At 39.9% G+C, this 24,098-nt stretch overlaps 1 protein-coding gene and 1 long non-coding RNA gene across 5 annotated transcripts in view; one reads left to right on the top strand and one right to left on the bottom strand.

Annotated features, from left to right (window-relative positions):
- tafa1b (TAFA chemokine like family member 1b) overlaps positions 1–24,098 on the top strand; it is a 126,576-nt gene that overhangs the window by 74,277 nt on the left and 28,201 nt on the right. The gene's annotated exons all lie outside the window — the stretch shown is intronic.
- Positions 19,554–24,098, bottom strand: part of LOC147330114 (uncharacterized) — a 46,616-nt gene continuing 42,071 nt past the window's right edge. The window contains exon 3 of the long non-coding RNA XR_015129068.1: positions 19,554–19,747. This is a non-coding gene — a long non-coding RNA (uncharacterized LOC147330114). The remainder of the gene's footprint in view (positions 19,748–24,098) is intronic.

The following is a 24,098-nucleotide window of genomic DNA, read 5'->3' as shown; positions in this document are numbered from 1 at the left end:
CACAGAGGAAAAGTACAGTTTAGATCCCCAAATATACCTATAAAAAAACCCTCATTTGATACATCCATGGACTTGTGATCACGTAAAGGAAAAATGAAACCTTATCCCCTGGCTCTGTCATACTGTGGGGAACATTTTGCTGGGATAGTTTGGCCTCGCTTGTCTTTTTAGAGGCAAATCGGTGGAAATGAATGCAAAGTTGTTCTTACTTAGCAAATTTATCCCCTGATTAAACATGCCTGTCCTCATAGGATTGGTCTGCAATGCTACCTATCCATGAGCCATAAGGAATCCCAGAATAGTTTGATGGTTTGAGGAGAATAAAAATTATGTGAATCATATTCTTTGGTCTTTCTGCTCACCAGATCACAACCTAATTGAATATTTTTTAAAAGACTAAGGACCACTCATCACTGTCCACTAGCAACATCCAAACATCAAAGCAAACAATCTCTTTTAGAAGCACAGCGTTGCCTCCCTCCAGTAAAAGTTAGAGATTTGGAGAATCCCTGCCAAGACACACTGAAGCTGTTCTGGTGATGCTTTGCGGCCTAGGTTAGCATGCTATCCATGTGCTGTTTGGCTGTCTAACTTCTCCCCAGTGAAGGAGAAAAGGCAGCGCCTCAAGGTCTCCTTTGCGATAAAGAAAGGGAGCAGGTGAAAACTGAAAAAAAGGAAATTAGTAACAGTCTGCTTTGTCATGCACACACATTGGCAATTGTTGCATCCCAGGAGATTCGCATGCTCCAAATTGTTTGGCTTAAAAACACAATTCTGAACAAAGTGAAGCAAAACAATATTATACATGCTTGAAATTACCCGGTAAAGTGCCAGCTGGTGTATTTAGCTGAGCTCTTCTTCCAATAAAAATGTATTCAAAATTTGTTCAAATGTGAAAGAGATGGCCTGAGATTTTTTTAAACTGTCTGGAATACTTACATACTCTACGCCGAAGATGTTTGTGTTGTATTTCCCTACTGTTCACACGGGCCGGTGGTGTGATCCCTTCACTACCCACAGCTACCACAAACCAAATATTACCTTCCACTGGTTAAGAACATGCAGTGTGTGATTTAAAAAAAAAATACTAACAACTAAAACTAAACAAAAGTAAAACACAGGAACAACACATTTTTGAGTTGATATTGATAGCATGTTAGCAGTTCAGAGTTGGCTGCTTATTCTATATCCAGCAGATCCATTTGAAGTCATGTTTCTGCCCACCTGCTGAATCCAAGTCTAAACATTTCACTCTGTGCTTAGCTCTGTTGTCGAGGTCCAGCTTTTCAGCTATTTTTTCCATTGTGTATACCCTCAAAAGCTGAGTTTTTTTTTATTTCCCGCTTGCTGCAAAGCATCTAGATTTTGCTTGTGTGTCTGTCTTCTTTTTCCCCCTGAATAATAAGTTTTGTTTACTTCTTGACATGAGAAAACACCATTAAAACGTGAAAAAGGGGCAGGGATAGCTCAGTAGGTAAAGTGGTCGCCCCATGATCGGAAGGTCGGCGGTTCGAATCCACTTAACGGCTACCCTGAGGTACCGTCCCGACACACTGCTCCCCGGGCGCCTGCTTAGTGGGCTGCCCACTGCTTCACTGAGTGAATGGGTCAAATGCAGAGAAAAACAAGTAATTTCCCCATGGGGATCAATAAAGTATCCATTATTATTATTATTATTATTATTAAAAGACTGAACAAACCTAGGGTAACAGCCTTGAAATCCTTCAGTGTAATAACAAAGCATGTACCGTACACCCACACTGTGCTCTCTGTTATTTTCAGACTCTGCCTATGCAAAACCTTACTCAGCATCTCTGACCGTGGCTATTTCCTGTCTCTGTGCAGGATGCATTTGTGATGCAGACGCATGTCACCTTTGAATGAGTGTAGGTGTTTAAATGTAGGTGTTATTGATGAGAGATGGAGAGGAGGAGGAGGGCCGGTTTAGTTGTGACAAAAGTGAGATAGAATTAAAATAGGCTTGGTTGCTGCCTTCCCTCTTTCTTTCTTTCCTTCCATCCTACCTTCCTCCTCCTCCTACTCCTACTCCTTCTCCTCTCTGTGACTCTGTGGGTTCTCTCTCCTATTTAGCAGGTAGCTTTTTGTGATAAATGAGCAGCAGCTGAGTTGGACAAACAGAACAGAGAAACTGTATTCGGCAGTAAAAAGTTTCCTTATTTCAACCGTCACCTTTTTATACTCACCTTTCATTCTGTGTAAAAGTTAAGTAGAGTAGGTGACTGTTTGGAGGTTAGAAAAAAGTGAGGGAGGGGGCATTTCTATGTCTGGCTAAATTGAAATGTGTGAGAACTGGCACTCACATACTGTACCTGCTCTCATAGAAGAAAGCTGTGAAAGCCGAATGCCTACTGATGCCAGGAACAGGCTCATTTTCTCACCGAGATGAAGGGGGGAAAAAAATGTCTTTCAACCTGCATCCGCTCTTCCATGCTGAGAACAAGGGAACCTTTCACTTGAAGTGGAGTATTCAAGAGAAAGAGAGAATGAGAGAGAAACAGAGAGGGGAAGGAAAAAGGGAAAGTGAGCGAGGCACTGAGCTTGGTTTGGGAACCATTTCATCACTCATTGTGCCTGACTGTCCCACTGCTCGGGCTCGGCGATGCCAGCCGCTCGAAGGAAAGTGTCCTGCTGAGTGCTGTCTATTGGCTGCCACTCCGAGAAGATTTGGGGAAATATAAAATGCTCAAATTTGCATAATACAGTCTTCATTTCTGCTGGAGACAATTTTTCTTAAACTTCTCAACCCTTAAGAAAAAAACCCACCACTTTCAGGCATTAGTGATTCTGCTAATGTTGCTCAGCACCTGTGAACTGAGCTGAGATTGAAAGGGTATTGTCAAACCTGCCATTTAACCACGCTTTGGTTCCAATCCAGTTTCTGACTTCAATTCAGACACGGGGACATTTTAATTGGGAAACAGCTTTACCACAGCTGACCCACCGTACTGCAAACTGTGGTTTCAATGACTCAGACAGAAGCTGCGCAGCTCTGCTCTTTTCTTGCCCTGTATTCAGCTTTCTTTTGTTCACCATTCACTTATCTGGTAATAAAACCTGATTTAATCTTTCCTAAATAGCTATAAATGTTCCCTTATAAGGATTTTTGCCTGGAAGCAAACATATCTGTTTGTGGTCAAGGGTCTGTTCACTAATTACCCAAGAAAAAGACAGATTTCTTCACAGCAAGAACTACAAAGGGTCACCAACACAAGGCCTTCATTATGCCACAGCCCCATACATCAACCAGGCTGACAATCTCCAGTGTTTCCAAAAAAATAAATAAATAAATATAAAGCCATTTCTGAAAAGGTTAGAAGGGGCTCCGTCTGCCTGCCTCTGCGTCAACCTTTTTTCAAGGTGAGCTCCCTGGCGCTGTCATAATTGAAAATTAAGTATTTGCCGCAGTATAATTAAACGGTGACCTTTGAACCTAAACGAGACCTCAGACGCATATTTAAGAGATTAGGGGACCTGGATCCGTTCGCATACATGCTCTGGCGCTATGGGCACTCGCCTCCACACGCATACAATGAATTAGTTAACAAACAGTGACAGTTTCTTAATTATCACCTTGCCTGAGTCGTCAAAACAAAGCCTTCTGCATCACCTTTCGATTTCTGCAGCCAATAAGTCTTAAGAATTTCTCATTTATTTTCAATTAATTATCACTTAGCACCATAAAGGTGATGGTAATGACATGGATAAGAGCTTCATGGCTATTCGGGGGCTAATTCAGAGGGGCTTAATTTGTAACTTTCAGTATTTGGTGAAGAGGAAAGAAAGTTGCTACTCTGTCACTGCTGTGAAAAAATAGTTTGTTTATAATTCTCACATTTTTGGGAAAATGTGGATGTTTTTGACAAGCTTTCATCAAGCAATGGCCTGTATTTGTATTTGTTTAGCACTTTACTAGTCCCTAAGGACCCCAAAGCGCTTTACACATCCAGTCATCCACCCATTCACACACTAATGTGTAGACAAGTAGAAACATCGAGTCCACAAATAAAACTGAAACAGATTAATCAGGGTAGCACTGGAATATCTTTTGAAGTGCTCACAAGTAATAATTCCATTTGCTGACCACATGTCTTCCATCTAGTCTCACTCTGCAGAAAACTGTGAAATGCTATTACAATATTACTTTCACTTTTATAGATCCCTAATGAGTGCTAAATTAAAGTGGGAGGATATTTTAAAAATGTGGAACCAAGAGGGAAATGCCACAAGCCTTTTCCTGTTCTAGCAAATAGAATCATTAATGGAGTTTGGACATTCTTTTAGAAATGTTAACATAAATATGATTAACAATTACAGATGTTGCCATTTTTTCTGCTCATATATCATTTTGCATTAGTTTAATAATGCTCATTTAAATCTACTTGACTGTATTTCGTTTTGGTTTTTTTGCACATTGATTTATTCTATAGGAAAACAAAGCCTATGCTGGGTGTGGCAAAAAACAAAAAACAAAACAAACAATATGTAGACAAACATGAGAAGTGGCAACAATATGAAAACAGTACATACTGATATGCGCTACTTGCCCTGCTGTTGATATAGAGTTTGCGCATTTCTCTGCAGGTGAAATGGCAGATACTCTTTGTTAGTATTAGCATCACTTAACTGGGATTATCACAAAACCATGACACTCGCTTCAATGCTTTTACAGAAACTGGGCAGAGATTGTGATGCGTGATGCTTTGAGCTCAGGAGTGGTTTAAATTGATTAACACGCAGAGTCTCCTACTTAACCGGAGAGGAGGGCTGCATTTTTTCAAAAAAAAAAGGAAAATCACAACAGCTCTTAATCTTGGCCCAGAACAAAGGCAGGGCAAGGAAAATCAATAGCATTAGAATGTAGTTCTTACACCCACTTATCTTTCTCTCATTCTGAAATATAAGGAGAAAGAGAAGAGGAGCCTTGAAAAGCTTAGCGCATGATATAAGCCAAATGTCAGCAAGCTGTATGAAGTCAGGAAATGTGCCTTGGCCCACAGGGAACCCTTAGAGCAGCAAAAGACCAGCCATTCTCCCAACCTGCTGCCTCAGAGACCGAGTGAAATCTTATGATATCGACTGAAGTTTAGACTTAAGTGTTTTTCCTAAAGCACAACCTTATTCACTCACTGCATGAGAAATATTTCAATGACATATTACACTTCATTTTGTATCTCTCGCCTCTGTCCACTGCTGTATATAGCCGCCTGTGCAACAGGGATAAATCACTTCCCAGCTAGCTTATTACATGAAATGAAGGAATTCATCATGGTGACAGTTGGCCATTGCGAGGCGTTCACTGTGATTTATCTGGGAGAAATTGATTGATTCATTAACACTGAGTGAACAGTGCTTTTGCTGTGGGGGCAGCGTTGCGTACCTTGCTGCGTGTCGCTCTCGCTCTGTGTGTTGGGCGAACACATTTTATGGAGATTTCGGCTGGGTGTCCCCTGTAAAAGCATGCGGGGGCTTCTGCATTGCAAGCTTAGCTCATTAACTGGCAAGTATGGTCAGTGGCCCAGAGCTGGGAGCCAGTACTTTGTGGCGAAGAACGCAGCGTTCCTAATTAGTTCACCCATATGCCTTCCAACATGATAGCCTGTGTGTTTTAATGTGACAATAGATCCTAAAAGTAAAGTGCCCAGGACCACAAGTGCGTCTGCTGGTCTGCTGCTTCTGGCAAGATTACGTTTTGCTTGACTCCTGCATTTAGTTTAGTGTAGTGTGTGGGTCAAGATTTGTTTATGTGCCTTCATGAAGAAGATTTGTGTACAGACCTAATTACAAAAAAGCTGGGATGCTCCGTAAAATGTCAATAAAAATGGAAAGCAATGGTTTTCAAATCTCATAAAGCCATATTTTATTCACAGTGGAAAACAGAAAGTATGTCAAACTTTAAAATTGATGCATTTTATTATTTCAGGAAACATATGAGCTCATATGATCTATGTGCGTAAGGGACACAGGGCATTGCCTGTGATCTCTAGGCCCTCTGATAGCACTGTACTAAAAACAAATCGAGGAGGGAGCCTAATGGTACATCTTTCAACATCTTACAATGGCTGTGATTGCAGCCATTCCCCAACTCTCTATGAATGTGTATAGGAATTTCTTTTACTTATGTATGAATCACATTATTTTATTGTATAACGCCTTGGTGCCACTGGATTTTAACATGTCTGACACTCATACAGTAAGACAAATGGTGGGGGTCTAGTAGGAAGTTGGGGGAAGCAGACCACTCCACAGGAAGAACCTCTTTCAGGACTCTGGGAGGTAGCAAGGGAGTGTGAACCTTAAGGTGTGAAACAGCTGTGTACTGCCTTTTGTTCCTGGAGAAGGTATTTAACTGAGAGCCATGCTAGGCTCAGTGAGACTCTGCTGACCGTCTGCCCCGCGGTCATGCAGGCTCTCCACAAGCTTGGTTGTCTGTTCTTTGTGTGTTTGGATTAAAGAATGTTAGCTACCGCTCACCGCTCGTCTGCAGGCTTTATTTAAATGGAAAACTTCCACAACAAATGGTACTGATGGCCACGACCATTGTTCAAAGACCATTGATCAATGGTTATTGATCCATGTTGCATCTTAATGATCAAGGAACTGACCTCCCAGCCCATTGTTCTTTCAGTGGTGCTAGTTTCAGTCATTGTGCAAAGGTACTGTTTATAAGATTGGGGAAATCTGCAGTCAGCTGATACTGAAGAAGTCATTTGGATGAGTGACAAAACGCTTCTCCCACTGAAAACGCTACGTCCAGATGAACAGAATCTACCTTTTGGGATTCGGGACTGATAACTCGTTAGAATCAGACAAGAATGGGACAAAATTGCTGTCCCAAAAGTTCAGCAGCTACTCTATGGTCTGTGTAAGACGTACCCATGACTGTTGTTATAATAGATTATAACGTATTGTTAATAAAATATGGGTTTATGAGATTTTCACACTGTTGCATTCTGTTTTTATTTACATTTTGCAAAAGTGTCCCGGCTATTTTTGGAATGCAGTACTTAAACAGCCCCATTGTAAAAAGTAAAAGTTAGGAGTAACTGTGTTTAAGTTATGGTAAATGGCCTGCATTTGTATAGCGCTTTACTCAGTCCCTAAGGACCCCAAAGTGCTTTACACTACATTCAGTCTTTCACACACTGGTGATGGCAAGCTACATTGTAGCCCCAGCTGCCCTGGGGCGCACTGACAGAGGCGAGGCTGCTGGACACTGGCGCCACCGGGCCCTCTGACCACCACCAGTAGGCAAACATGGGGTTAGTATCTTTATTCCGTTTCTGGGTTTTTATCTAAGATAGTTATTTTTAAGAAATTGTTTTACAGTCTTCTTTGCAGCCAGATTGTGCATCAATAGTTCTGTGATTGAAATGTTTTAGTGTTCCAGCAGGAGTGACCCATAATCATGTCCCTCTTTATCTTTTGAAAGAGAAGTAAATAACACAGTGGCAAAGGTTTGATTTTACTTTTATCTGTCCTCTAAATAAACAAAACAAAACAAAACCCCTGAAATGTTTTAGTTACAGTTGTGACACAGCGAGTGACAGACGTAGACTTCATGAAAAATGTTGGGGAAAAGGAGGTTTATTATGTTGTATTATATAAGGAGAAAAACCAGTATGCTGAGCTTGCCCACTGGCAACCTCATAATTCATATTCAATGTACGGTAGAGTACAAAATGCAGGAAATCATCTCAGCTGAGCACCTCAAATAAAAAAAGGATTTATATGACCACATTTTTAAAAAATCTAATTTTGGGGAAAAAAAAGTTGAGCTACTTTCTTGAGAATAAAGTCAAAATGTGGACATTAAAGTTGCTGTTTCAAGTCAGACTGCCACCGCTGCTCTAGGAGGTTTAACCTCTATAAAATGCCTTGTGTAGATGAGTTAGTGAAATTGTACTTCACAATGAGTTTTATTAACTTTACTGGAGTATTTATTTTTCTAACAGCTTTTTCCTTTAACTTGTTACATTTTTACACAAATATCTGTACTTTCTACTCCTTACAACAGTATCATTTAAATGATTTATTATCAGGGGGTTGTGTGTGTGTGTGAACAAGAGCAGGTGTGTGTAAGTTCAGCATCTAGCTAGCGCTACAGAAGAGGAATTGGGCATAAAGGAAGTTTCTACAACATTTCTATCAACTCAACAAACATCAGCAAACACACAAACTGTTTTTGTGCAGTTTGTAGTAGTACTGTGTTGCTAGCTAAAGGTCCAGCTGCTGTATTTCCTGGAAGAGAAAAGAATGAGAGTTCACCTCATTCAGAGATGGAGAAAGATGTAGGAAAAGACAGGACAGGAGAGGAAGAAGAGATGTTATATCTCAAGGTAAGGCGCTGCTCAGTGATGCTTCATAAACTGCAGATTTGAAGATTACATGTAATGTCAGCATTTAAATTGTATATTGTATTTGTATATACATTTTATATTTTAATTTTGTGAGACTTCCTGAAAAATAAATAAAGCTATAATAACTTTGTGTTATTCGAATGTTGCATGAAAAGACTGGGTAGTTTAGTACAGGTTAAAACAGGTTAGCTTGAATTAATGTGGTGAATCCAACACACTGTATTGGACTGGTGCATGGTGGCTGTTGTGCTTATCGTCAGTGTTGGGTTACATCAAGTGTTGCAGAGATTAATTTACATTTCAGCTGATGACGCTTACATTCATTGACTGAATTCAATCGTTATACCAACTTTATACTGTCTACTAGAAAGACAATACACAGTATACTGTTGGAAATGGAACTCAGCCAAGATAGCTGGGAAACATCTGCTTATGTCTTTTTGAATTATGTTGTGTAAATCCACAAAGAGCAGCAGGTCAGCTGATCACAGCTTGTCCAGTGAGAAAATCTACTGGAGCCAACAACAGAAATTGTTGTGAGGTGTTAGTATTTTTCCCACGTTGAACCATTACAACAGATCATAGTGTTCCCTCACTTGACAAATCTCACTTTAACCACTAGCTGTTCTCATTTTATGTGTGGATGCAAAGTCATCCTCTACCATGTAGGCAACAAAAAAATAAGTTTTTACATTTATTTTTATTCCCTAAAAAACAGATTCAAGCTGAGTACATTCATTAGAATTAGAATTTAGATTCAAATAACATTTGTAGTCTCATGTACTAATAATATATTTGTATATATGGCAGAAGGTCCAGTTACCTGTGCATAAAAGTACCAAACAGCCGGATGGTTGCATCTCCCTGAGCCTGGTTCTACAGAATAATGTCTATACTTTCACCACCTCTGCCAATGGTTACACCCTCATGTAGTAAAGAGGGGTCCCTAAAATGTGGTCCTAAATAACTGTAGATTTTGTTTGTCTGTGGTTATTTAGATATTAGTTGGTCAGTGAAATATTTTATTTGGGTGGGTTGCCATAAAATCTTGCAGAGACATACAAGCTCACCAGAGGATGAGGTGCAATTACTTTTTGGTCTCCTGATTTTTTTTTTTATCTGATTGCACCACACTATTGATATTTCTGTATTTGTAATGAAATACCTCACATTTTTTCTTTAATATAACCTGCCATGGAATTTGATACAGAAGTGTACGTTCCCCTTAATCTTTCATACCCGACCAATACTTGTTGTGTGTTGGCCTACTGGCCAAACAAATGCTCACTTTCACCATTTAAGTTTATTGCATATATTTGTCTGACACCATGCACAGAAGTATTGTTCTAGTGCTACATGAATAGGCCATTAAATTAAGGTAAAGGAAACATTATGTGTGTTAACATTGTCACTGATTTTAGCATTTAGAGAAAAGTGCTCCCTAACTGGAATACAGATGCTAGCTAGCAGCTAGCAAAAAAAAAAAATAGCTACTGAATTCCTTTAAAGAGATTAAGTGATTAACATTTCTGTGTCTTCCTTGACCTCATATAGTCTCTGTAAGAGATGCTTAGAGTAGGTACTGTACATTCATTCTGGGGATTAGAAACAAGACTTAGACCACACGCTGCGGCTATGTTCTCCCCTTTTATCTGAGCCCTCCAGCCGATGCTAACAGAGGTGTTTAGGGAAGAGAGGGCACGCCAAGCTCCATTTGTGACGTCAACAAAAGGCTGCACTAGTCTCAGGATGCCACATGCCAAATTTGACGGCGATTAATTAAATTCCGAAGAAAGCAGGTGGGTCCTAAGACATTTCAGTTCTGAAAAGTGTTGGCATCTGCCGCAGCTGCAGCAGTTCTGACAAAGACAGATAGGAGACGTTTTAAACAAATTTAAACAAGCTGCCGTCTTGTGCAGCTAAGCAGCCGAATAAATCTGCCTTTAAAAAACCCAAATAATACAGCATTTCACTGTCGCAAAATGCCATCAGTGGAGAAAATGGGTAAATAATAGAGCTCTTTCAGAGTGTCCATGGAGATAAACAGAGGAGTGTCATAGAACAGTACAGTAACTATTGAGGATTTACCTCCCGCTTATTGTGATCAACCATCTGTTGCTGAGCCTTGAGAGCTGCACTCTAATTTGATTTGTGTGCTAGAAACAGCTGGCAAATATTGTTATTGCATTTTCTTCCATTTAGAGTGCATAGGTGTTGACAGAGCAGAGCAATAATGTGAAAATTAATATACAAATTACCTCGTGATGATATTAATCAAAGACACACTTCTTTGCAACAGTGTCAACCAGAAGACAACCACAATTCCATTAGTTGCCATTTAAGATGGTGTGTTTTTTTTTTTAATGATCAATACACCTGCAATAATTGTCCCAACAGTGCCATTCTGAAAGTCAACAGCAGCAGAACGCAGGCGCATTTCCTCTATGAGAATGTTCTTCATCTAGTCCCATTTTCATGGTTTTTTTTAAATCTCAAGAGTCCCTTTAAATAGAGTGGTCACTAAACCTCACTGACTTCTAGTCTCTGACCTTGAGAAGTGATAACCAGTGCATGCTGTTTTCAAAAGCATTGCAGTTCAGATGCAGTGTCGCTGCATACGCTTATACACTCTGCTGTTGGAGACGTTCTTAATGAGAGACGAGAGACACAAGAAGGGAAGACGGGCTGTGAAAAAAGTGGAATGGAGACATTCAAAGAAAAGTATTAGAGTGAAAAATGGTGCTGCATTTTGTGCAGGCGTGTGTGTGTGTGTGTGGGGGGGGGGTTATGTGTGTCTTTGAGAGACCCGAAGAGGAGCTGATGAGTCTCTAACAAGCAGCTTCATCAGAGTGAGGAATGAGCTGCCAAGCAGGATCTTTCTTTTGACCTACCTTGGAGAGCAGCGGCTGGATGGATGGACAGATGGGTGGATAGATGGATGGAGAAAGACAGAACAGAGAGAAATAGGGAGAGGATCTACTGAAGTGCAGTGCAGAGGCTCCTTTCTTCATTGCATGTCAAGGCAGTGTCTGTGTGCCGGGAGACAATCACTTATCTGCTTGCTCTGATCCCACAGTCACAACTTGAAGCACCACCAGTACACAGGCAATGACCAGGGAAATGATGCAGCAGACATGATGGATAAAGAGGATGCACACTGCTGCTTTTGGCACCATATCAGCAATACCTCGTCCAATAAGTTGTCCGGTGAAAGGCAGATTCCAGTTTGGAGAAGTAGTTAAGGTGAACCTTTATGTACCTGAAAATTGTATTTAACCTTTTTTTTATCCCGTGGATGAAATATTAACTAAATGTCAACGTGATTTCGTTTTTCCAATATATTTATTTTTTTCTTTGAAGAGAGATTTTCTCTGGCAGCTGCTTTTGCTCTCTCCCTCTCCTTCCCTCTCTCACTCCATCACAGAGCTCAGTGCATGCACTGCCATTAGTATGCACACTAAGTTCAGTCTCAATTTGATGTGCAGCCACATGATTTCACAGTCCACCCCGGTGGCACAGATCAAATTTACAGGTATGTAGAAGCAAGACTGATGAGGAGATTCAGATTTTCATTTTATCACTACATAAGGTTTTCACAGTTACAGTGCTGTAAAAAGCTCAAATACACACACCCAGTATGTGAACACTGTGTTAATGTTCATGCAATCATTCCAAAACCGTTTGGTCTTTTGCCACAGTACCAACATATTATTCAAATTTGGGGGCAACAAGAATACAAAAAGCATGAAAAACTGTTTTCTAAGCTTTTATCTAGTCTGTCTGTTTCTTTGCACAAAGACTCCTAGTCAGTGAGAATGACCTTGAGAATCGAATGTAGCCACGAGTTCAAAACAAGTCATGATTCTAATCTCTATAATTAATGGCTACAAGAGGCTGTGTCATTCATTACAGCTGATATTTAATCTCGTAGACAGGGAATATTTTCTGTCAGTGAATCAAAGCATGTTTCAATCCATGCATGATTCTTGTAGAGGACTGCTTTGGGAGATGAAGTACCCACTCTCACTCCAATAGGGAAGCGCAAAAGTTAGAGAGTTTGCATTACACCGGCTTCATTCAGCAAGCCAATTCAGTCAGTTTCCACGAGAAACTAAAAACCTTTAATTGCAAGATTATCTCTGCACATGCATAAAACACAGTATTCATATGAAAATACTCAAAAGTAGCAAAGCATTGATTCAAAAAGATGTCAATAGTTGGGAAAGTTTCTGCAGGGAAGCAGAGTAAGCCTCAGCCCATCATTTTTGGGCAACAAATCATCTCACTTATTGCTCTGCTACATGACTTATTTTCTGCGTTGTGGCGTCAACAATAGAAATGGATGATACCGAAGCAGCTCTCCCACTTGCGTTACCACATCAAGATGTTATCTCCCGCTTAAAAGCTTATCAAGCAAACAGTAACGATGCTGAGTGACTGAATTGTGTGTTTTGATGGATATCGCTGTGAGTAATCTGACACCAAATTGTGTTCCACTTCTCATATTGTGCCGATTTCAGAGCCTGCAAACAACCGCGCTGCCCTTCTCTGCTAGTTCGTAACCTCGCCCTCGCGCCCCCCCCCCCCCCAATCTCTCAGCTCACTTATCGTCATTCGTCATAGCTTTGAATTTTTTTTCCCCACAGGTAGAGAAATGGGTTGAAAACCCATTTCAGTGCTCTGTTACAGAAAAATAGATCATCATTGTCCGATTTCTGTTTGGCCCACAGTTAATCTGTTGTACAGTGTGTACCGTGCTGTACTTTCAGTAGTCTCTATTTTGCTCCAGTGATAGGACTGAAAACCTGTCTCTGACTTTTGCGCTAAGCTTTTGTAAGAAGGATAATTAGCATCTACAGTAGAAAGGAAAATCATAAAGGATGATGAGTATTAACAGTGGGGACTCCTTTCATTGTACAATTTCCCCACAGTGGCTACAATTACTGTAATCACTACAGTGGTGAATGTAAGGAGAAAGCATTTTCTTTATGATACTCCGTCTACTGGAAATATGTGTTCTGCTGAAAAATAATAATACTAATAACGATGATAACATGTCACATGATGTAACATGATGTAACTTTTCACAAGGTAAAAGCTGACTTTTGCTTTTACTAAATAGCCATGCTCGAATGCAGGGAGAAAAGCTGGGAAATGTTTTCCACATTATCAGACAGGCAGTGTTTTTGCTACAAGACATTTACATAATTACTCTTTGTTGGACACACAAACTTAATAGGATGGCCAGATATCTGTTGTTGACAGACAAGTCAAAATGTTAAAAACTGATAAAACAATGAGGAAAAAAAACAATGATAATAAAATATTGGCGTAAACACAATTGCTCTGTAATCCTGACCATACCAATACAATATAACCAAAAATATGATCTGATGATATAAATATCAGATATTTCGTTTTTAATTTATCAAATTTTCACCTCAGTATGAAAAAGTAAAATAAAAAGTAACACCTACAGTTATTTATTCAGAAAACTGTCAGCAGTAAAATTAGTGTGAGTTTATGGTCTGTCATCTACAAGCAGGTATGGAAAAAAAACGCTGTTACCGTAGTAACTTAGAAAAAAGAAAAAGAAAGAAAGAAAAACCCAATGGTGAATTGTAGCTCTTAGTGACAGCTTCATGCTCCTGTGTTTTTCATAGTCCACACACTCTCTTGTCCTTGCTGCCACCATGATCAAGGTCAGCAGCTAAATGCCAATTCTGACATCGTTACTCTGCATTGTCATTCAGAAGAGAAGTTAGCACATTGATTTTTTTTCCTCTTTTGCTCTAAGGCTGATTGTCACATGGAAATTGGTCTGTGTAAAAATGATCAGTGTTCTGCTGTACAATTATCACCTTACCAATGTATCATTAAAAAAAGGCAATATTTATTTAATAATGGGTATAATGGGCTAAATTACTTGTCAGGCAATGGTGCTGGAGCTCAATAGCAAACACAAGCCTGGCTTGTAGAACATGTGAAAGAGCAGCTAGCAGTTGTTCATAGATTCAAATGAATGAAATACATGGAGTTGATGGTGCAAGCATGCCGGTAAGAAGGTGGACTTGTGCAAAATCATACAAAGCCCATATTGCTCAGCTTCATGAAAAGTGGGCAGATTATTTGCACAGCAAAGTGCCATTTTTCTGCATACACTACTCTGGGAATTTTTGCATGCATCCATAATTTGATGTTAAGTGCCTGCTGATGCATTATGCAGATTAGATAATGCATTATGTGTAATTCAAGCAGACCATAACTGAACCCAGGATGACATTCAAGGTCCTCATGCAGAAATCCGGATATGGCGTTGATTGCTGGTTCGGCCAGCTACCGGCTTCCTTGCATCACAACTCCTCCACTGCTCATTGTGTATCACGCAGGATTCAAAATAGACCTCTTGGCGCACCCTGTGTTCTATAAAACAATCCCATCGAGTTTTGCAACTTTACTTTCAGCAGTTTTCTTTTTCCTTTTTTGGAAGAGGTGAACTGAAACTTATGGTCTGCTTTCAGGCCATTCTGCAGGGATCATGGCATCCAATTGTTTTGTCTGGGTAATGCCGCTTTTTGAAGGCTACTCAATGGTGCTGTTCAAAAAGGCAGTTTTGTGATTTTGAATGGACAATTTAGTTGCTCATTTCACCATCCGACTCTCATTTAGAGTGAGCAGTGACCTGTGTCATATGGACACTGAATGGAGGTCAGGCACCGCTAACTGTACTGCTGGGTGCAGTAAAAGACAGAGAGGTACAGCTACACCTGCGGGCCTAGACTCAGCAGTCGTGTTGACTTGTAATGACATAGGGTTAGACACATGCAAGGGACACAACTGACGAGAGGAATAAACTGAGAAACACAATGTGATAAAGCAAGGTTTGCTGACTTGATCCAATGCATTTTTTCACAGGCATGTAAACACAGTAAATTTTGTGCAATAGCGTTTCTGGCACAGCTCTGTACTATTTCTGGCTTCACCCTCCTGTCATGGAAATAAGATAAGCAAGGTATAAGTGAAGAAATGCCAACCATCTCTGCCCTTGCAAAATATGAGTACCGTGTAAGAGAGTATCCGCCAAAGATATGCATACACCTGAAAGACCAGAAGTAGGCTACATTCTGCATATATTTACCATAATCACTTTCCCCCCTTTTTCATCAATCTGTGAGGTAACTTTTCACAACTTTTAATGTGTTTCCTTCTGAGATTTTAGTTTATTTTTTTTGCCTTTTCTTTTTTTAACTACCAGCTATTAGTTTTCATTGCATTTCTCAACAACTATGTGGGTAATAAAATCTTGAATTGACATTTAGGCTATAACGGTTGTCATCCATCCCTGTAGTACCCACCCCCCTCCCCCTTCGCTGGGGTTGAGCTTGGCAGTGGGTCTTCTTGCGGCGGTCCATGACACGGAGAGTTATATATGCCAGGGTATTACAGAGCCCTTCTTAATCCGGTTTGTCATGCTGCTCCCTCCGGAGTGGGGTAATTTCATGGTGCTGAACTGGTATTGATAGAGCCTTGGTAAATGAGGCACGCAGCAATCGTTAACTTTAATAACCATAAAGATGTGAGCATTGGAGTCATACAGGCCCACGAGAGGAAACCCATACAAGTGATTAAGAATCGACCTGTGCCGTGGCCAGCATGCACCTTGCATCTCGTATTTGTACTAATGGAATTACCTGTTAAAGATGTCAAGACTATTACCACCAATGGTGCAATTACTGCAATATACTTTTCCTATTCAGTAAACTGGAGCCTATTTCGGTGCACTCATGCATGAAGAATGTCTGTCTGTTAAAGCAGAGTGCATTAGATATGTTTATTTCTATTTTTTCCTTAGGTTTCTACTCATTTATCAAACTCCATCCATATACAGTTTCTGTAAATTCAACCTGTGGTGGAGTGGTATTCAGTATTCTGTGAGGGCATAGCTAGACTTAGGAGTAAGCCATACCAGCAGAGGGGAAAAAACAGCATTCATTCATGTGACTCCAGTATAACTGGGTCAGTGGTTCTGTCAGTCAGCTTGAGCTCTAGAGCACCCCACCCCCCTGTTTGCTACCCCTCTGTCCCTCACGTTTGTGGTAGCTCCAGGCGAGACTATAGCTGCAATGCCCACTTGTTTGTCTTCTCCCATTACTGTGGGTTATGCTGCCTCAGGAGGAAAGTGAAATCCAGGCCACAGACGGGTCAGTGAAAACCAGCCAAAAGCCTTCAGACTGGCTGAGGTCAGACAAACTATACGGATCACTGCAATAGGGGCTGATGGGCACTTGATAAATGGTGAATGCACTCCAGCTCCTGATGCATCAGTGACACGTAGGTCAAAATGGTTTTAGACTGGAAAAACAATGGTCAACAATGCCTCAGATTAATTTCTTATAATTTTTCTTCATAAAAGGTTCCAAAGCTGGAAATACTTCAACTGCTCCAACATCTCGAAGCCTGTCTTCTTGAGGCAACTTTTATTATTCATTGGTAAAAGTCTTATTGGTTTTCTAAGAAAGTAACTAGGGCTCAGGCATGGAAGTATGAGGTGCATTCAAATGGTTCCATGACTGGGATTATAAAAAGTAAAAGACATTTCTAATTTAAATGTAGCTGCTCTCCCCTTGGATGTAAGGCTGTGCAGCTACAGTATAAACCATTCCCAGTGCTCCTATCAGCACAAACATCAACATACTGGTGAGGAACCAGCTGTGATTGTGAAGGCCATGAAAGACCACCTATCATATCACTTACATGTTCCATAAGGTGTGTTTAAACGTTACCCTAAGTCCACTAAACTTGATGTTTAAGCAACGAAAAGAAATTCTGATGAGCGTCATTAAACATATAATCAGAGGGACAGCTGGCCCACAGCCACTTTGATGCCATTGTTTCTTCAAACAAGTCATTAATATACTCACTTTTTTTTTATTTCCCAAAGAACATAAAACTAATCATGACAAAGCATACTTTGAACTTTTAAATCTAATGAAATGCATCTGATTGAAAACGGCGCATCAGAAGCTTTTGTTTTTTTGTTTTTTAAAAGGAGGTCATTTTCCATTATGCATGATTTGACTGAAAGAAAAGTTGACAGACACTAACTTGTCAAACAATCTGCTGCTTGATAAAACTTTGTGAGGGTTTGAATTGACTTCTCTGGCTCACAGTACAAGGTAACTTTGTTCACTTGTGAGGAAAAAAATAAGGCGACTGCAAGAGTCTCAATTTGTCCTCCAAATGTGCATCATTTTCAGCGCTAATTTAAAATGCTGCTCTCACTCTGCTTCATAAATGCAAACTGGGTCTCAAATTTACATTTTAGCTCTACATGCATCTACATTTATTTACTGACAAAGGGAACCATAATTCCTTTTGCCACCTGAGATGTAAATTGACAATTAAAAGTTCTGAGACTGTGGATAGCTGTCAGTTACCCAGAAGCACCAGTGAGCAACAACAACAACAAGCTAAGGAAAATGAAAGAACTGCAAGAAAATTGTGGTTGATGCAACACCTGCCTGACAAAACAAAATAGGGGCTCTGGCACGCAAGCTGAAGCAGCAAGTGTGCGCTGATTAAGTTGTTATGATGAGTCCTTGAGAAGCTTAAGGGACTGCTGTGTCCCTTCACTGGGCCATATGTTATTACTTAATAACTGTAGCAGCAAGAAAAGCAGTGCAAGAGAGAGATCAAGAGAGCTTGAGAAAGAGGAGGTGACAGAAATGCTTTGCTGATGGTGAGCCAGTGATTACTGCTCTTTGCCGCTGCATAGATTACAGTTGTCGAACTGCAGCTGAGCAAAGGTGTAGTGTAAAGAGGGTTTTTTTTCCATCTGGTGCTGACATTGTTACAAGTACCTTAATTTTTCTGTCAAAAAATTTCTAATTCAGTGTGATCAAAAGGCTGTCAGTTGCCAGCTTTCTTTGTCACTCTGAATATAGAAAGCAGCTGTCACTTCCTGTGAACTTGAAGCCTTTAGGTGTTGCAAAATAAGCTGTCATGCTGCTGTGACCTTGAGAATATGCACAGCAAGACAGTGATCCATCTATCTACTCTATGGGTTTAAAGCAGCCAAAATTTCGGCTCCTTTTTAAGCCTTGGTATTGGACAGATGTTTTTAAACTATATCAATATATTTTCAATACATTTATGGTCACATAGTTTGATACTGCACTACATTTCTTTCTTAAAGCCCTTGTTTACATGCAACTCGTGTCTCGCATCTCACTCGACGTCTGACCTGGCACAGGGAAACGCGATAGAGGTCCACACTGCCAAAAAACATGGTTAATAAAATGAAAATAGTTTAATTACTTTAAAATTGTTCACACTTTTAAAGGTCAGATAGTGTGCAACAAAACCATGTTATTTGTAAAGAACAGCAGAAACACATACCATCCATAAATGAAAGCACTTCAAATGTTTTTCACCGATTATGTCAACAATGCCATAAAGTACAGTGTGTTAAATTTTGTTGACAGCCTTTAGTGCTTTTGTTGCTTATAAACACTCAACAATATATATATATATATGTATATATATATATATATATATATATATATATATATATATATATATATATAAAATAGTGAGATATACAGATATATATTTATTGTCTAGCTTGTAAGCTACATAGAAATCTGTTCATTTAGAGAAAAAAACAAAAAACAAAACACAACCCTGCTGTGATCTGTAAATCTGGGGTTTCATGTTTACATGTCATACTTTAATGTTGGTGTTTCCAGTGATAATCTCCAAAAAACACATGCCTGTAATTATAAAAGAGACATTTAAGAGGCATAGGACTCTAGATCTATTGATCTCTGTGGTCAGTAATCTAAGGTCCCAGCTGTAATACACATTGTACCCTACCAGATTCACATCCTGGCTGTCGATCTAAATTCACTCCTCATTTAACCTCAAACTGTCGCGTTCATAGTAATTCATTTATATTTTAAATAAACAGTCACACAGTCCAAAGCCATGTAATTAGTGGGGTTAGGTTAATTGGTGATTCCAGATTGCCTGTAGCTGTGAGTGTGCATGGTTGTCTGTCTTTGTGTGTTAGCCCTGTGTCAGAGTGCCAACCCTGTCAAGGCTAGCGAAGCAGACTCAGGCGCAGACCACAAGCTCCTTCAAACAAGAGTGAATTTATTTACAGTGCTCTTCACAGTGAAATATATATATACAAAGGGTGTTTGGGGAAAGGGGGCCAGGGTTCCAGGGTCCGGGAGTGAAAGGGGCAGAAGTTCAGGGAGGGAAGATTTCCACACGGCTTCCTTAAACGCAAACAGCTCCTCTGCTCTCCACCACCACTCTGGCTCACGCTCAGTCACAGTGCACAGGGAACGGGTCCAGGGGGGAATCTACACACATACAGATAAACAGTTAGTCTCCAGGTTCAGGCGTCCTCACGACTTAAACTTTGCAGATTGCCTGACGCTGATGGCTCAACGATCCAGCAGCGAGTAGAGCAGGTCCGCCATCTTAAGTAGCCCTCTAATTCATAATCAGCGGCAGGTGTGCTGATCATCCCCAGGTGCGTGGGCCAGGGGCGGGAGCCCACACTGAGCTCCGCCCCGGCAGGAGAAAGAGAGAGCGGGAGAGAGCGAGAGAGAAAGAGATAGCAGAGGCGAGAGAGGGAGAATAAACAAACAAGGCGTCTGACTGATGTCAGCTGGCGAGGTGCGGGGACCATGACAAACCCCTCCAGGGCCCTTTGGTAGCTGGGATAGGCTCCAGCCCCCCCGTGACCCTGACATAGGCCATGAATGAACACATTGAATGAATGAAAGAATGAATTGCCATCTGTTAAGCTATGTTTCTGTCATATTTAAATACTTTTTAAAAACATAGATGTTAATAATGGCTGTATGTGTGATGATGTTTGCTCAGTTTCATTCATACTGGCCCACCAGATATATACACATCCATACGCTGCGATCATTATAGTAAGGTAAATGTTGTCTGTGTTAGGTGCCATTTTTTTAGTGTAATCTTTTCCACCTCTGTCAGGCACACACAGGGTGGATGGAAAAGAAGACTTGCTAATTGAATGATAATGAATTCTTGTTCCTATTGTCTCTGTTTCTTGTCATATTTGAGTTTTAGTTTCTGTTTTTGTTTTATCCCGTTCAAAATTAATATTTAGTTCCCTCTGCGTTTCACTTTGCCTTTCCATTGCACATTCTTTCATTGTGAATATTTATTTTCATCTTTCATGTCTACTTGTGTCAGTTATTATTTGTTCATTTTCTGTTTTACTGTGACAGTTTTTAGCGTGAGCTATGAGTCAATTTGATCCTGCCTCCAGCGTCCTGCCTTTGGGTCCACACCTCTGCGCCCTCCACAACTAGACTTGGCTTTATAAGTGCATTAACCTTTCATGTAAAAACCTGATGAGTGCAATTTTCGACACCACCTGTTCAAAAAGCTTAGACATGTGGACATTTTCAGCTGCTTGTAACCCTGTGTTGTACATGCCACATAACAGACTGTTACAAACACCCCCAAACGAAAGCTGCCTGTATGGACCCAACTAGCTAATGTTACAGTTGCTGCTGTGGAAAACAACATTTAGTATATTTTGTGCCCTGAATTAAAAATGACATGTATTTAGTTTGAAAGAAGAGAGTAAGAATATGAATAAAGAACAGAATAGGGAGCACTGAAAAGACAAAAATATGATTTGGCTGATTTGCATCGATATCCTGACTTTGGGAAGACACCGTTTCACTGCTGCAAACTCGGCACCTGAATGGTCCACAAACCTAGAGGAAAGTTTGTTTTTCCTTTTTTAATGTTTCCCTGTCTTAAAGATTGTTGCATCTCACATATGGCTTTGAGTTCCCACCAAAATGGACAAAAAAACTCTACTTGGTAGAAAAATACCTAGATTTATACCATTAAATAATTTATTACCATTCAGCCTAAGATAACAAAATGTGATTGATTTATATGTCTTTTTTGGCTTATATCAGACAGCCATGCGCCCTCTAAACCATCTGTTTTTAGAAGAGAGTACCCATCCTTAAAGTCTTTTCTCTTCTGAAATTGAACATGAAATATAACTAATAAAGTACAACTTATAATCCCCAATTATTAATTCGTCCATCAGGGAAATAATTACAATATCTCATAACAGACGATATGAGATAGTAAAAATTATTTCCTCCAGCAGTAAGCTTGAGGTCTTCATCTGTGACAGGAGTAATTTTATGCTGTTTGACAGATGATGCAACCCACAGTCCATTTCTGCAGAAAGTAAACAGGGAGTCAGTTTTGACCGGTTTTTACTTGTGGATTATTTCTGGCACTGTAACATTACACAAGCATTAGAAACTCAGGTTAAACCAGACTAATGAAAAGGTTTAGGCTTGATTAACACTAAACACCATACTCCAATATAGTCTTAAAGACATTAGTTATTTTAGAAGCATTAAGGCTGCTCATGACTTATAACACAGAATACACAGTAGGAGTCAATCTCTAAACTATAGCTTCTCGCTGAAAAGAATATCTGATGTACTAACTTGGTGCATTCATACTGTATATCTGTAAAAAGTTATTTTATAGTTAAGTTCAGAGTGGTTTCCACAAACATAAACTTTGATAACCAGAGGAAATATCTGATATGATCTATGCCTTCCTATCTTGCACTCTCATTCCTACTTCTCATATATATCTCTACTTTTTACAGCCTTCCTTCATTAACACCTCCTAATTGGCCATTGGGCTAAGCTGAAAACAATGAAGCATTGATTTCCTTAAGCATAATCACCTCATCCACTCATTTAATGACTGCTGTCACTGTAGGCTGCCGAGAGAAAAATGACCGGTCAATGGTCCCATCGATACCCTTCACCTTCCTTCACCAAAGGCTAGAGTGCACCGTCACCCACTCCATCTTTGCAGTTTGTTTTAACCCCTTTAGTTGCCTGACAGGCTCCAAGCACTGCATCCATCACAACCACAGTCTTAAGCTGTTCTGATCCCACATTGCACCAGAACACACACTGATTACTACTGTGCACGTGAGCAGAATAAATCTGTTATGAAATACCACACAATATATGCATTGAGACACAAACCACCAAATTTATGTGACGATAATAGATGGTCGTTAACCTCACTCTGAGCTCTTAGTTACCTGAATGGCAATATGGCTTGTCCAAATGGCCATTTGTTGTCTAAGTGGCACTAGTGACTGGCCCAGAAGAGTAATGAAGCTGCTCTTTCCTCCACATACCAGATGCTTCATCGCGATCATGCTGCTGGGAATCGCACCAAAACATGCTTGTGTGCATGTTAGGGATGTTTGTTCAGTCTGTTCTCTTAGAAATGAATATGGTAAAGATAAAACACTAAATGTCTTATGTTCTTTCACAGGTCTAAAACACACAGCCATATTCCACCAACATCAGTTGTTTTCATTTTGTTTTTGTCTGCTTTCCTTTTTGTTTTGCTTTGCTTTGTCAATCAAATGCCTTCGCTGTATTGCTGGTAATTTTGTCAGTCATACTATATTTTATGTACCGCATTAAGAAAAAATCAAAGTAATGCACTGTCCTTCCAGACAACAATTACTTTTTAATTTATTTTACTGAAGGTGCAAAACAACTGTGAGAGCCAAAAGCCTGTTATATACTACACTATGGATTTCTATTACAAGCAATTGATAATGCTCAGATTTTTATCTGAGTTAACATATCTTCAAAATTCATCAACTAATTAATTGGGCAAAAGTTTCTAATGCATCCTCCCCTCATGGTGAAACAGCTGTCAAGATGATTCTTTCCAACATCTGTCCAGGGCTGGACTTTTCTAAACAATCCCAAAGACAAAATGTAAAAATATGATCATACAGCACTTCCTCATTGGTCATTCAAAACCAAGTATGTATGTTTATAGCTGACTTGCATGGGTATGACAGTTTAAAGTCTACAAAGACAGCTTACAACATTTAGATTGGCACTCTGCAACAGTTCACGTCCAGCTGTTTTTTTTTAATCTATGACCAGAATTGCTGGTTCATTGGCACTCTGTCTGTTTAGTCAGCTAAATAGTAACCATATTCAATTCAATTCAATTTTATTTGTATAGCGCCAAATCACAACAACAGTCGCCTCAAGGTGCTTTTCAGGACATTCAGGGTCACCTGGTCCAGCCCTAACTATATGCTTTAGTAAAAAGGAAAGTTTTAAGCCTAATCTTAAAAGTAGAGATAGTGTCTGTCTCCCGAATCCAAACGGGAAGCTGGTTCCACAGAAGAGGGGCCTGAAAACTGAAGGCTCTCCCTCCCATTCTACTTTTAAATACTCTATAACTATATATACATTCCATTTGTATAAAAGCTGCCTTCATGATCTCATTATGCGACTTAATCTCTGCTGCTGCTGACTTCCTAAGCTGAACTGTAACTTGTACAAAAGCAAAGTTCAACATCAACAGGATGTCTTTCATTTGGCTTCACTTGGCAGTTGGGATAAGCAGACACAAAAAGGTGGTTATCAGATTGAATTTTACAGATTAAAATTGTTATTCCATTCTGCATAATAGGCCTACAGATTTAGTTCTTATTCTTTCAGCTGCAGTGATGTTGAACAGCCTGAGAGAAAGTAAAGACTAAATAATCTATAAAAACAGAATTCAAGGGTAGGATCTACGTGCAAATTTAAATTAAGGACGAAAAGTAAAAATACTTCTGTTTTAGGATCA

The sequence above is a fragment of the Aulonocara sp. 'chitande type north' Nkhata Bay genome, linkage group LG5, assembly GCF_057382095.1.
Source record: "Aulonocara sp. 'chitande type north' Nkhata Bay isolate Kocher_YH1m ecotype deep benthic linkage group LG5, A_spYH_male_GT1.1, whole genome shotgun sequence".
In the NCBI taxonomy this organism is placed as follows: Eukaryota; Metazoa; Chordata; class Actinopteri; order Cichliformes; family Cichlidae; genus Aulonocara; species Aulonocara sp. 'chitande type north' Nkhata Bay.
Note: the sequence above shows the minus strand (reverse complement) of the source record. Positions and strands in the feature narration are given on the sequence as shown.